This window comes from Zalophus californianus, chromosome 9 (assembly GCF_009762305.2).
Source record: "Zalophus californianus isolate mZalCal1 chromosome 9, mZalCal1.pri.v2, whole genome shotgun sequence".
In the NCBI taxonomy this organism is placed as follows: domain Eukaryota; kingdom Metazoa; phylum Chordata; class Mammalia; order Carnivora; family Otariidae; genus Zalophus; species Zalophus californianus.
Window position 1 is genome coordinate 46,679,422 of NC_045603.1, and position 15,798 is coordinate 46,695,219.

The 15,798-nt window shown below is 42.7% G+C and overlaps 1 long non-coding RNA gene across 2 annotated transcripts in view; it reads left to right on the plus strand.

The window, feature by feature from the left end:
* LOC113921310 overlaps positions 1–15,798 on the plus strand; it is a 171,845-nt gene that overhangs the window by 129,064 nt on the left and 26,983 nt on the right. For both annotated transcript variants that reach the window (XR_003519637.1, XR_003519636.1), the window contains exon 4: positions 13,291–13,439. This is a non-coding gene — a long non-coding RNA (uncharacterized LOC113921310). The remainder of the gene's footprint in view (positions 1–13,290; positions 13,440–15,798) is intronic.

A 15,798-nucleotide genomic window follows, 5' to 3' on the forward strand; every position in this document is an offset into this window, starting at 1 on the left:
GCGAGAGAAAATCCCAGGCAGGCTCCATGCCTAGCACAGAGCCCGATGCTGGGCTTGATCCCACAACCCTGAGATCATGACCTGAGCTGAGATCAAAAGTCAGACACTTAACTGCCTGAGCCACCCAGGCGCTGCACTATTTTCTCTGTTTAAATAACTAGTATGGTTTCTGTCTCCTGCCTGGACCCCGACTGAAACAGGACAGTAACACCCACGTCATGGAATTGTGAGGCTAGATATCTTATGTGCTCAGAATATTGCCTGACACTAGTGAGAACTCAATAACTGTGAGCTATATCATGTAGAGAGACACAGCAGAACATTCGACCAGCAATACTGGAGATGGTACAAGGGGGCTTTCGTGGAGCTGTACCTTGACTTTATGACCTTTGAAGACTGACAGCTGTGGTCTGCCTTTACAGCCACAGACACAGAGAAAGTATCCAAATCAGAGTCCATATGCCATAAGTCTAAGATGCCATTGATTGTCACACACACCGTTAATTCTGTGTATTACCAAGAAAATCACTAATCACTACCGATTAAACTATGGTATATTGTAGATTGTGAGGCTCATTCTGATATTAGACATATTAAAATGTGAAAAAAAAGTATGCCTTTGAATTGATGAAATATAGTATTTACATTGAACCGTGGTGAATTTTAGGTAACACTTAGGTGGATCTATAGTCATTCTTTAGCCCTTCCTCTATAGTACCAACACTAAAAATACACACACATACACACTTAGGAAGAGTGAAGATGAAGAGAAACATTTCGTGGCCCTGTACGGATCCTTATTCAAGGGTCCCTGAGAAAGCCAACAACTGGAAACGGGCTCCAACGAAATAAATCTTTGATTTGGTGTGGCCTGCCCATTTTATCCAAGGGCTCACCTCCTCACCCAGCAAAGCCTTCCAGTGTATTCTGAGCAAAATAAGCGAGCACGCAAACCACAGGCAAATCAGAAGTTTGCTTTCCATTCAAACTGAGAAGGAATGGGAACTTAAAGTGGAAAGTGCCCTTGCTTATTAGCATGACCGGTGGTCTAAACTAAAATTATCCTGCACTCAGAACACTCTGTGGGCTTTTATGCATCAGGCTTTTTAAAGCTTCAAGTATGTTTGGAATATGGCTATAATCAGAAAAACAAGGAATGCAAAAATAACTCTTTATGAGTCAATGTATTTCCTGCCCCAAATAAGTTCTTACTATAGCTGGCCCTGCACAGCCCTGATCAGACGGGGGAAACAGCCTGGGCCTGACACCACATCACTCACCCTCCAGGCTGCCTGTCTCTGTATCAGGTCACTGACCACAAGAATGATGAATCGATGGGCAGAGAGAAGAAGTGAGGGACAGGAGCAAGAGAGAAAGATGAGTGTGAGACAGATTGGCCCTTGAAGAAGAAAGGGGACTAAATGAAAACACTTCAGATGGGTTTCATTGGCCAGGGTTGCTTTTCTTGAATTTTCACCCACTGGTCAAATAAGGGGAAACCACAATCTGTCTTTTTCCACCCTCCATCCTCTGACTTGATCTGAAAGTGGAAAACTGCCAGGGAGCTTCAAGCCTCTTCTAAAGCTCTGTGCACTTGTTGGCAAACACTTCTTTAATAAGCCTTGCCGTGCTTCTGTCTTAACTCCCACACCTGTGCCTGGGCTGTGTGAAGACAGTTCAGCCCCAACACAGAAGAGCATTGAAAAGGGGAGGGTATGGGCCGCCTGAAGAGACGAGAACGAGTTTCGTGGGACTGTGGAAGTGCTTTCTTCATGAAGATAAGAGCCTTCCTCAGAAACCCCAAACAAATGGTTGAAAAGAATACAGAGATCAGGCGGAGAGAAGGAGTTAGATTAATCAGGTGTTGTATGATGTGCCCTGTTTATTGCTCACCCTATATAGTTAGCATTGTGTGAGGTGCTAGGGATACAAAGACAAATAAGGGCGTTCTAGCCTCTAGAAGCTCACATTTAATCAATGTGTAAACAGTCAACCCAACACTTCCCAAAAGTAAAAGCTGAGTTGAAGGGTCAGGGCTCCCAGAAATAACAGAGAAGGAAATAAATTAAGAGGCAATCACCCCAGGACCTTTGCACTTGCTATACTCCCTTGGCTGGAGTTCTCTCCTGAGATATCCTTGTGGCTCCCTTCTTCAGCCATGCTCAGAAAAAGGCCAGCATCAGGGAGAAGAAGGTAAGATAGACGAATCTGTAGGGTTTGTATCATCCCTGGGATCCTACAACCAAACCAAATGTACCATATTACTTGCCACCTTTGCTCACAGCACTTTCTATCTTCACATGAGTGTCAGCTTTCCCCTACCAAATCTTTCACAGATGATCAGTATTTCTGAATCACATGGATTCTGGGATAAGCCCCTCACAGAAACCTAAGTCAAGCCCCCTCCTTGGTTACTCAGTAACCAATCAAGTTTCCGTGTGCAGTAAAGACATGGCCCCCTGGAACTCCGGGCTGCAGCTACAGTGGAGGTCAAGGGCAACGCCGTGCTATTGCTGGCCAGCATGGCTCACGAGAACCAATGGTTAGGGTCTTAAAAATTTTGCAAGTTGGGGGCGCATGGGTGGCCCAGTTGGTTAAGCGGGGGACTCTCGGTTTCACCTCAGGTCATGATCTCGGGGTTGTGAGATCAAGCCCCGCATCGGGCTCTGCGCTCAGAGTGGAGTCTGCTTAAGACTCTCTCTCCCTCCACCCCTCCACACTGTGCTCTCTTTCTCTCAAAATAAATAAATCTTAAAAAAAAAAAAAAAAAAAAACTCTTTTTGCTAGCCAGCTGATGACATGTTGGTAGCTTAAAGTCAGCCTTGGAGTGATTATTGAAACCACTCAAATCAGCTAATGGTACATATCAGGGCTCCTTTCCCTTCCATAAAGCCGGTTGGCAAGCATTTACTAGCATAGCATCGCCGAGGATGATCCTTCTGGGTTGCAGGGCAGAGCTGTGACCAAATGGCTCCATTAGCAAGAATGAGCCAGAACGTGGGCAAGGGGACAGAAAACCGTACCGTCCTTGGCCCCACACAGGGACAGAAGTCCTCACATGCGCCATGCTCAACTACTCCCTAAAGGAGGGGTTGGCAAACCTTCTGTAAAGGGCCAGAGCGTCAGTATTCTCAGCTTTGCAGGCCCCCTGGTCACTACGGCTACTACACAAGTTGGCCCTTGCAGCACAAAAGTAACCACAGAGAATATGTAACCATTGCCATGGCTGTATTCCGACAGAACTTTGTTTATGGACGCTGAAATTTGAATTTCATATCATTTTTACATGTCACAAAGTATTGTTCTTCTTTTGATCTTTTTTCAACCATTTATAAACGTAAAAACCATGCTGAGCTCCCAGGCTGTACAAAATCAGACAGTGGGCTGGATTTGGCCCGTGGGCTTATAGTTTGCTCAGCACTCTGCCTCGAGGTGTAACATACTGAGTCGCGCCAAAGATGGGAAATGTGACCTCGTGTGTCTCCATGAATAGCAGGAACAATTCCCATTATTGAGAAGCTTTTGCACTGAGTGCTATCCTAAGAGCTTTATATACATCTGCTCATTTAATCCTTAAAAAGATCCAAAAGTAAATAATATTATTAAGGCTTAGAAAAGAAAAATAACGTGGTCAAGGTCACACAGTGGGAACATGGCAGAGCTGGCTAGGATTTGGATTCATTTTTGCCCAGTTCAAAAGTCTATACTCTTAGGCTCTGCCACCCTCATTTGAAATCCTGGGTCTTGTGTGCAGGAAATAATCCTGATGGTTCACCACCAACCCATCTATTTATCCTCCTTCAGCCATCACCTGTACTCAGCCCGTCTTTCCCCTTTCTTCCCCCCATTCATGGTCCCTACAAGACAACCAGCAGACTCACCCGAGGATGGGCAAGGTCACATTTACAACTTTATCTTTTTTAAGGAACTCCATAAAATGTGCAAGTAGGTTGAGTAGCACTTGAAATTTATTGCCAAAAATCAACCTAAAAAGAGGCACCTGGGTCACATGAGGATCAGTGGAGCCCTGGGCTGGACTCCACCCTTGAGGGACACAGGGCAAGTCCAAGCTGACAAGTGTCTTCTCCATCTCAGGAGCTGGCAGGACAAAGCTAGGAGCTCTGCTTTAACCATTTTTAAAATAAGGCACAGAAAGGGCGCCTCGGCGGGTCAGTCAGTTAAGCGTCTGCCTTCGGCTCAGGTCATGATCCCAGGGTCCTGGGATTGAGCCTGGCGTCAGGGTCCCTGCTCCGCGGGAAGCCTGCTTCTCCCTCCCCCACTCTCCCGGCTCCTGCGCTCTCACTCTCTCAAATAAGTAAATAAAATCTTTAAAATAAATAAATAAAAATAAAATAAGGCACAGAAAATTAATTCTTGAGAGGACAGTGACTCCTGGAGGAAAAAAATTTATTTAGGTTTTGTGTGTGTGTGTGTATTTATGGAAGTAATGTTCAGAATATTCAGAAATGGGAAAAAAACACAAATTATAAGGTTAAGTTATTTCTAGGAATTAAATGTCATAATTTCTGTAATTATCTTACTGCTACTTTAGTAAAAAAAAAAAAAAACACAAAACCCAATGAAACATATTAATGTTGCTAGCTCTAAGTGAGATGTTTCATTATTAACAAAAAAATGATAAATGCCTCAAACAAATAGTATGACTGAACAAAAGATAGATTTTCAAAAACATAAATAACTCTGTATACCTTGAGTATTAAGATAAATCAGAGGGATGGTGACCTGGGTGCAACTGAGTGGTGTCCTGACAATGATTTTCCAGTTTAGGTCAGCCCTGACCACAGATGATCCTTCACTTGGCTCAAGTTTGAAATAAGCCCAATCTATCCTTGCCAGTAAAATTCAGAAATTTAGTTCAACCTTGAAGGCCAGAAGGAACGTTCACTGGCTTATGGAGAAAGTTGATTTGTCCTCTTGGAAAGCTAGCCCTCTAAAGAATAAAGTGCCATGCCTGCTTAACCTTGAAAAAGGGCAAGCTACCGGTGGTGGAGCCCAGGCTTCCAAAGAAGAACCAGATGTCAGAGTGGGAATGATCAAGAAGACATACTGATGGTATCTAGTGCTGGTGAGAGTTTGGGGAACTTGGGATGGAAGTGTAAATTGGTGCAAACTTGGTGGAAGAAGGAACCTTCCTGGAGAAAAATTTGGCAACATGTAGAAAAGGCTTTTTAAAAAGTCTTTGCTGGGGCGCCTGGGTGGCTCAGTTGTTAAGCATCTGCCTTCGGCTCAGGTCATGATCCCAGGGTCCTGGGATCGAGCCCCGCATCGGGCTCCCTGCTCCACAAGAAGCCTGCTTCTCCCTCTCCCACTCCCCCTGCTTGTGTTCCCTCTCGCACTGTGTCTCTCTCTGTCAAATAAATAAATAAAATCTTAAAAAAACAAAAAAGTCTTTGCTGGAGGGGAGGGGGGTGGATGGATGGGGTAACTGGGTGATGGACATTGGGGAGGGTATGTGTTGTAATAAACACTGGGTGTTATATAAGACTGATGAATCACAGACCTGTACCCCTGAAACAAATAATACATTATATGTTAACTAATTGAATTTAAATTAAAAAATAAAAAAAATAAAAATAAAAGTCTTTGACTTAGAAGTCCCACCCCTAGAAATTTGCCCTAAGGAAATAGTGGGATAAATGTGTTAACATAAACAAACAGGAGGATGTTAATTACCAGAGAGTTTACAGTACTGATAGATTTGAAATGACCTGAACATTTGTCAATAGGAATTCTGTTAAATGATTATGGCATATCTACACAATGAGAAGTATGACACCATGAATTAGAATGCTATGGCTCTATATTTGTAGACATGGAAAAAGAGATGTTTATAGACTAGTAAGTGGAAAAAGACTTTGTGATCTCTGATTCTACAGAGGAGGGGGACGTGTGTGCATGCGCGCGTGTGTGCGCATGTGCATGTGTAAGCATGCACACAGAACAAATCTGAACAGCACAATTTTTTTTTTTTTAATTTTTTTTTTTAAGATTTTATTTATTTATTTGACAGAGACAGAGACAGCGAGAGCAGGAACACAAGCAGGGGGAGTGGGAGAGGGAGAAGAAGGCCTCCCGCGGAGCAGGGAGCCCGATGTGGGACTCGATCCCAGGACCCTGAGACCATGACCTGAGCCGAAGGCAGACGCTTAACGCCTGAGCCACCCAGGCGCCCCAGAACAGCACAATTTTTATAGAAATTATTTTTGAGTAGTGTCAGCTTAATTTTAGTCTTTATATTTCTCTGTACTTTCTGAATTTTCAGGAAGGAGTATGCATTATTATTTCCTTAATTAGAAAAAAATTCACATAAACAAAAATTCTCCAAGAACTAGCGAGTGAGAGCTGGTCATCTTCTTCCTTTAGTTTTAACCCTCTAGTTAAATCTGATACCTCTTTCTTTCTTTTTCTTTCTTTCTTTCTTTCTTTTCTTTCTTTCTTCTTTCTTTCTTTCTTTCTTTCTTTCTTTCTTTCTTTCTTTCTTTCTTTCTTCTTTCTTTCTTTCTTTCTTCTTTCTTTTTATACCACTTTTTTCTTCATGACATCTGCTGTGATGGGTCTTCTACCATAGGCTTCTCAGAGGTTGAGGTGTTCAGGTTATTTCCATTTTTTTTTTTTTTGAAGCTCTTAGCGTACATGTATGTGTTTTTAAAGGAGAAATAACTAAAGAGGGCTCCAAAATTTGTAGTCTATTAGAACTATTTTCATGTAACAAATTACTGCTTTTATCATCAAGAAAAACATTGTATATAATCGTATATAACAAATAGGATTCGTGGGGAAAGTCTACTTGCACTGCATATAGACCATCCCATAGCACAGAGTACAGTATGGTGGTAGAGTGCAGGCCTATAGTTGGCTTTAAAGTGGTATTGTGAAGTCCCTCCTCTTCCAATTCTATCCGGCTGTATACATCTTTGGAGATAATATCAGAAATCAAAATATCCAAAATCAAAATTTGAGGCCCTTTGGGAATGTGTGCCTGGAGTCAAGGGGCTCTGTCTCTGTCCCAAGCTAGACTAGCTCAGTACAACGGTGTACTCCGTTCTACCCAGCCCACATTTCCCTCAGTCTGGCTTTTCCAGGCTGTATTCTGAGTCTCTGGGCTTAGAGCTCCCAAAATAGAGTCTAGGTGCTCCTCAGGCTTTTCTTTTCTTTTCTTTTTTTTTTTTTTAAGATTTTATTTATTTATTTGAGAAAGAGAATGAGAGAGAGAGAGCACATGAGAAGGGGCAGGGCCAGAGGGAGAAGCAGACTCCCTGCTGAGCAGGGAGCCCGATGCAGGACTCGATCCTGGGACTCCAGGATCATGACCTGAGCCGAAGGCAGGCACTTAACCAACTGAGCCACTCAGGTGCCCATCCTCAGGCTATTTCAACCCAATAGCTTTTATACTGGAGAGTGTGGCCCTCTGAGAAGTCTGGCTGCCTGGTGCAGTACGGGGAGGGCCTGAAAGCACACCACCATGCTGTGGCTTCTCTGTGGCCTGGAGAACCAAAGTTCTGGAAATAGTGATTCAGCAGCTGTGGCAGGACAACAATGTCCATGATGGAGAACTACAGTGCTAGGGCTGGACGAAGGAACATTAGACACCTGTGTCCAGGAAACTCCAGATACAGCCCAAGAACCATAGCTGCAGTAATGTGACATCAAGATCCAGACTGCAAGTGGGAGTCACGTCAACATCTGTCTATGATGGGGAGACTGGGCCCTGCCCAGATGCCACATCTGAATGAGTGAGCAGGCTAGGCTTCCGCATCTTCAGCAAGACAGAGATGGCTCATTCACACAGTGACTTCCTGGAGCAGAACCAGCTGAGCCAGCTGCCGTGATGCTTCTTGTGCCAAACTCCTCCGTAAGCAGCACAGAAGTGTTCACTGGGAACTCAGAGTCCTCAAGCGGCTTCCACGGTGAAAACTGAGCAAAGGGGACCGTCACAGAAGAAGAAACAAATTTAAAACACATCAAAGTATCTCTGCAAGCTGTACGACCTACAGGTGGCATCAGGAATGGACATAACAGACAGACAAGTCTGGCAAGCAGTGCCACAGAGCAGATGCTCTGAAAAACATTTTGTTTTAAAGATTTTATTTATTCATTTGTGAGAGAGGGAGAGAGAGAGAGCACAGCAGGGGGAGCGGCAGGCAGAGGGAGAAGCAGGCTCTCTGCAGAGCAGGGAGCCCGACGTGGGCCTCGATCCCAGGACCCTGAGATCATGACGTGAGCTGAAGGCAGACGCTTAACCAACTGAGCCACCCAGGCGCCCCTGAAAAACATTTTTTGTTTGCTTTTGAATCTTCTATTCAGTGACATCAATAGTCCATGCAAGCCCTCTCCCTTATTTGACTTATAAATTAATTTATGTAATAAGCTACATTTTTACACAAATTAATTTCCATTTATCCTCACACCCCCCATGCTGCTTTCATTATAGGCAATCATTTTAATGTATTTAGTGTGGATGTTTTAATTGCAAGCATTTTTGCAAAACATGCAATGTTTTCTATTCATGGATTTTTAACTTACATAAGTGGTTATGTTAAGCATCTCATTCTGTTTTCCGGCTTTTCCACTAGACATGAGTGTGGCTGTGTGTTGCTAGATTTCATATTGCTATATGGATATCTAATTCATTGTTCCTGACTACTGCCTAAGATGCCAATCCTGTGCCTCCACAACATGTTACCCATTTGCTTTCCAGTGATGGACAGACACCCACAAATAATGTTGCAGTTAACATCATTGCATATGTCTTCCCACAGACCTGTGTGAGAGTATCCCTGGGACATATACCCAGGAACTATGTTGTTGGAACATGAGATGTGTGTATACTTAATTTGACTAAATTCTGCAAGATTGCTTGCCAGAATGGTTGTACCAATCTATATGTGCATTAGCATTGTGTGAAAACTCCTCTGTCTCCACATCCCCAGGGGAGAGATTATTTTCAAGAAGTAGGTCACAATATGGAGCCCTTCCCTTTTAAACTATGGACCTTTTCTGTCTTTCTCCCAGGCTGGATGTCTGAGCTCACAGCACCCTAGGAGCTCCTGGGAATCGGTACTGAGAATGCCCATTGCTAGTGCTTCCTGGAAAAAAGATGAATTAATGTGCCTATTGCAAGCCAGTCATTCAGCAAATATTTATTGAGTGCCTACTATGTGCAAAGCTCCATAACTAATGGAGAAAATCTTGTGTGGTCTGTATATTTTTTGTATTTAGAAATTAATGGGGAAGAATGGATTGATTTAAATTCTTTTTTTTTAAGATTTTATTTGTTAATTATTTGTCGGGGGGTGGGCACAAGCAGGGGGAGCGGCAGCAGAGGGAGAAGTAGGCTCCGCCTTGTAAGGAGTCCGATGGGGGACTCGATCCCAGGATCCCGGGGAACATGAATGGTATTGATTTAAATTCTTCCAAATAAATAACCATAAGCACACAAGGTTATAAACGTGAATTTCAGGATGCTGTGGGGAACCTTACCTAAACAAGAATGAAAGCATCACAGGGACTGGGAGTTTCCGTACTGTACTCCGAAGAGTGCCTGACATCAGGCGCTTGGCCCTTGTAAATATTTGCTGAATGAATGACTAAGTGAAAGAGGATCAGTGTTTAGGGCGGGCCTCCCTAAGAACATGGTGCTCAAACTAAGCCTTGGAAGATGAGCAGGGGTTAGTCAGGATGACGTGATGGTGGTGGTGCCGCTGGTGGGGGTACCAGTAGCTCCCCTGGGTAAGGAGTTGGAGATGGGTGCATAATGTGAGCAACACCTAAACCTGTCTGTGCAAATACCCTCACCCGACGCCACAGGCAAGGTGCCCTGGAATGCCGATCCCTCTTCTCAATAAAGCTGTTGGGACTGAGTTCAGACCTGTGAGGCAGAGCCATAAACAGTAGTGGGAAATCCTATAGCCACGAGCAGAAGACAATGTTTCTATAGCATGAATTGGGGAAAAATGTGTTTTTTTGCAGTATAGGAAAAAGAGAACAAGTTTAAAATCAGACCACTGAATTTGAATCATCCTGCCCTATCTCTTAGCAGCTAAGTAAACATGTACAAGTGACCTAACTTCCTTGAGCTTCCTCATGAGCAAAAACTAGGAAGGATGATACCAACTTTATAGGGGTTTTGAGAAAATTAACTGAGATATGTTATATCTCTAAGACACTATATAATAAGATTTATTTTAATGATAGTAGCTAGTGTTGAACACTTATTTGCTAAGCACTTTATTTAAATTTTTGCTTCTATTCCTAGTACCTGTTTTGTAGGGTTCTGTGCACACATAAACACTTAGCGCCTGGTACAAAAAGCCCTCAAAAAAAAGTTAGCTATTATCTAACATAAATAATATAAAGATTCCTATCTTACAGATGAAGAAATCGGGGCTTAGAGAGTTAAATAACTTATCTGAATTCACATATCTAGTAAGTGGCAGAAACGAGATCAAACGATCTCAGCCTCTGTGCTTTGTACCTGGCACCCAGCCGTCCTCCAAATACATGTTAGCCTCTCTTCCCAGCCATCTCCTGGCCTCCTGTTTTCCTCTCTTGAGGAGTAGTTAGCAATGAGGAGCCCCATAAAGGCCTTCAAGTGTGGACAAAACTATTAGTACAGGTCATCTAAGTGTTCCTCTGTATGCACATACACAGAACTTATAGGTATTTCTGTCGAATGTGGAAGGCAGGCCATAAATATTGTAACTGGTCCTAAACAGACACAACAGAATGTGCTAGCTTACTCCTGGGCACTCTGAACCTTCAGGACAAATATCAGTGGATTTTGTAAGCCTTGTTTAACACTGGAGGTAATTTAAATTAGGAGGTACTGAGTCACTTCTTCATTTTCCCTTGAAGAAATTGGAGCATTCTATTATGGTGCCTGATAATTACTACCTATTTCATTTCTGAAGGAATCCAAAATTGGGCAGAATCTAGGTCGCAGAATTCCAGATAGTCACTTGAATTTTCTTTTAAACAAAATAAACCCAAGGCATGAAGAAGCTCAAGTATTCCAAAGAGAGGATAAATCATTTGAAAGAGACATATGGGAGCCTGAAGCATTCTTTTCTCTCCCTCTCTCTCTCTGTGTAATTTATTTTCCAAGGAAGATTTCATTCAGATGGAGAAATCTGTTTCCTGAGAGAGTCCAGGAATTCTCCTGGGGTCTCTTGAGGCTCTCGTTGAAGGTACAGTGATTAACTCAGTCCAGATGAAGAACCAAATGTTTTCTATTCATTCTTCCCAGGCTCCCTTCTCTTTCTCTCCCCTTCCCCTAGCTCTTTGAGTTTTTAACCCCGTGATCTCTTCCTAGCACATGCATCTTCAGAGAGTGTACTAACCAGAGAAGGAAATGATTTATTTTACAAGATGGTCTAGATATCTTGGGCTTTCAGCCAGGCACGAAAAGGACTTCTGACAGCGTGGAAACATGCAGACCCAGGGAAGAAAATCCTCATACACAGTATGGAGTGGTTCCCGACCAGATCTGTGGAGACTTCACCCATGTTCTCAGAAAGGGGCTCAGACTTCTGTTAGAGGAAAATTGCTGAAATCACACACACACACACACACACACACACACACACACACACACACACACACACACACACACGGGGTAGGAGAAAGGAAGATGGAGGGGGAAAATGGGGATGATTTAGATCAGGTGCAGTTCATATTCATGGTATACTAGGTGGAACTTGAGGGAATAGCATGATGAATGAAAATCTAAAATAAAATTTTTAAACCTTGAAAAAAATACAGAATCTATTTTTCAGGATGAGTATAAAAACTATAGAAATTGTGTTTTATCATATTATATTTCCAACTGGAGATGATTACATAGAACAACTTGTGAAATGAATCCTTTCCATCTCTGGTTAGGATACTCCTTTTTCTCCCGAATTGGAACTCCACAATGAGATGTGTGTGTGTGTGTGTGTGTGTGTGTGTGTGTGTGTGTGTGTGTGTGTGTGTGTTGAATTACTATCTACATAAATGGATACTACGTGTCATATTGATTTTCTGGTAATTCAACACTAATTCCAGGCAAAGCATCCTGGGAAATTCCAGACTTATGAATGCTTTTCTGGAAGGTCACAATCAAGTTGTGTAGAAATCCAACTGTATTTCAAACAATTCCTGGATTCTTTTTTTAAAAGTAGGAAACAGAACTCCTGCATTGGTTTTTCTCCTCTTTAAGAAAATGCCTTTCATTAAATTGCTAGTATTTTAAGAATTTGACCTAATCCTCAAAATACTTCAGTAGGGAATGTGACAAGTGTTACCACTACAATTCTCCAGAGGTTAAAGAGAATGCACTTAACAGGCCAGTGGTACAAGTGAACTTAAATGCCAAATTTCATGACTCATAGGATAGTGAAAAGTCCATGACACATGATCATTTCCTTGCCTCTAGAAATCAGAAATAAACTGTGCTTCATTTAACTTTAAAACCCAAGTTTTCTTTAATGAAAATAAAAGGAAGCTGTTCTGTTAGATTCTTTTTCACGAAGCACCAAATCATTCAGTCAATTTAGTGAAGAAAAAAGGGAGACAATCTAATTCAGCTGGCATTAAATAAGGAAAAAATAACCCAAAGTTGGGTCATTTAGCTGCAAAGAGATAGATGCTTCCTCCACCTGAATAGTCTCCTTTTCCCTGGTGTCATTTCTCCAATTTCATGCACTTTATTTCAGGTCATTTGAGCTCAAGCCAATGGGTAACACTACTATCACTCCCACTACTAGAAAACAGGAATAATGAACACGAGCACGTGCCCCTCTAGGCTCTTTGCCTATAGAAATGGATACTATCATCATTCCCATTCTAGAGATGAGGAAACTGGCTTAAAGAGTGTTGAGTAAATTGCCCAATGTATTGAGTATTGAGTAAATTGCACACCAGTGAAAATGGAAGAGCAGGGTCCAAACCGAGGGCTTTGCAAAGTTGAAATCTTCACGAAAGACTCAAAAGTTGACCATTTGCTAATCTTCCCTATAATTAAACGGTTCACTGAGGTGTGACCCCTCCTGCGCTCATCTGCATTTCAATAAGGACTTGATTAAAATGGAAACTCTATCAGGGTAGGGATTTAGTCTATTTTTAATCTCTGATGTTTAGCGGGTGGGGTAGATGATCCATGATCAAAGTTGGCTTCATGGGCAGTGGCACGGGGCCCCCACTCAGAAGGACTCCACACTTGGTGTTAATGCTCTGTAGTCACCATCTTGAAATTCTTGGTGATCCTATCTTTGAATTTGTGTTTTGTAGATGAAGTCTGATGGGACAGTGGAGCATGGGCAGGACACTTTGAGCCTCTGCTCACATGTGGTCCCACTTCCCACCACCTCTGCACCTCCTGCCTCTCTGGGTTCTTGGCTGCCCACTCCCCACCTGTAGTGCTCTGGGTGGCAAGTAAGGTAGGTGGTCTGGGTAGGGGGATTGTGACTCTGGCTGGGGTCTGGGCATGGATGCCAAAAGGTTGAAGAGGGGTGCCTGTGCCCTGCAGCATCTCCCTGAAGGGCATGGCAGCAGCTGTCCCACCTTGGACGGGTAGCTCCACAAGTGCATTTAGTGGGTGACTCCACCGTGGCAAGCCTTTCATGCACACCTGATGTAGGAGCCAAGTGCATCCTGGTGCGAAGGCTGAAGTGCCTTTGGAGGACTTGCTGGTCCCCAACATATCAGGGGCAGTGCTACACAGTGAGTCCGGAATGGGGCCCGAGGTGCCTACAGAGATTACATTTCCCCAGGCACATCCCTGTACCCAAGGGAGCATGACATTAAATAGCAAAATTAAATTAAATCAGATAGTTTAAATGCAATTAACAATATTAAATACACATTGAATAAAACACCATGACAGATCAAGAGAGAAACCACAAAAGAAAAAGGTTAATATTTTGGTATCATTTTTTAACAATTATTTTATTTTTAAAGATTTATTTATATTAGAGAGAGAGTGTGTGTGAGAGAAGGGGCAGAGGAAGAGGGAGAGAGAGAGAGAGAGACGCAAACTCCCTGCTGAGCATGGACCCTGAAGCAGGGCTCCACTAGGGGCTCCATTTCGAGACCCTGAGACCATGACCTGAGCTGAAATCAAGAGTCGGAGGCTTAACTGACTGAGCCACCTAGGCGCCCCTGGTATTTTAGTATCTTTAATCATATTTTCCCCTGCTTTTTGAATGGAATCCATACATTTTCATTTTGCAAAGGGCCTCACAAATTATGTAGCCGATCCTGTCAATAATTATGTATTAAGTTAATAGTTTGGACTCTTGGAAATCAAAACTTTTAGGTCTCGAAGGAATAAAGCATGAAGATCCAGAAACAGCATCTTGGACTGGAAGGTTTTCCTTCAGACGATATTCCCCAGGAACAACAGATGTGAAGTATACACCCAAGAACTTCTTGACAATCAGAGCTAGAATGGGCCATCTACAGACATCTAAGTGAAATCTCTCACATGATAACTGTGGCTTCCATAGGCAAATTGACCAGTAGACATTTATTATTTAGCCAATAAGGTCTTTAGGAGTCAATATGATTGCTTTTTGGCATGTCATTTTCTAGCTTGGACCCATTTCCTGTGTTGCCCTATTATCTCACATTTGGCAGCTTCACATATATTCTCACACTCGTGCATATGAAGCCTGGCCCCTAGAACATTTGTGTGTTTTATTCCTGTTTCCAGTATCACATTTAGAAGGATCCATCATGCTTTCTTTTAGGGCTGTAATTCTATGAATCTGATACCAAAGAGAGCTCCCAAACCCCATGAGGTATCCGAGGGAAGTATTTGTTATGGGGTGTGATATTTTTACATTCCCCTCTTCCCTACTGGACTGTGGACTTTATTTAAGGACACATGTATTAGTCATGGTAGTTTAACTCCTGAAACAAATAAGCCTCAACCCTCACAGTGACTTAAAATAATAAGGGTAGGTTTGTTGCCCTCATGTCTGGTCCAATGGGAGTTAGTTGGGGATGATTTACTTCACACAGTCATTCAGGGTCCCAAGTTCTTCCATTCTGTGATTTCCTCAGCCTCTATGTCCTCTGAATCTTCTACTGGTTCATTAGCATTTGGCTGACAGATGAGGAGAAATAGAGCCCATTAGGGAATTGTGAGAGATTTTTAGGGGTCAGGCCAGGAAGTGATATATATCTCTCACTCCCACCCACATTCAATTGGCCTAGACTGTCACCTGGCCCTACTTAACTTCAGGGAAGGTTGCCAAGCCTTAGGGATTTCCCTTCTAGTGAAGTCCTTTCTGAAATTCAGATAGACATGGGATTTAAATACAGGGAATGGTCAGCTAACGGTCTGTTTTTGAGCCTGTCATCTACATTTGAACCTTGCCCTACCCTAAGTTTAAATCCCCCTCTGCCATTTTACTAGCTGTATAACCTTAGGCAACTTATTTAATCTTCTCTTAGCCTGTTTTCATCTAGCTGTGCACCTAGAATGAGAAGGAAGTAGATTTCACTGGGATTGTTTTTGTTGTTATGGTAAAGATTCTGTGGTGTTTTCTTTATATATATGATGGCTGGCACTAGGAAGTATTCAAAAAATATTCTCCAAATGAAGAAAAATGAAGTGGGCTCACTAGTATGGGGCAGACTCTGGGAGCAAAAGGAAAAATCTAATCTGGGCAGATTTAAAGGGAGAGGAGGAGTGTTATTTAGAGAAAAAAAAAAAAGAATTCAAGGGGTTGACTGGAGTTATTGGTTTGTTGTTTGTCCTCTGATCCAGTGACTAAGTAGCTAATGTCATCT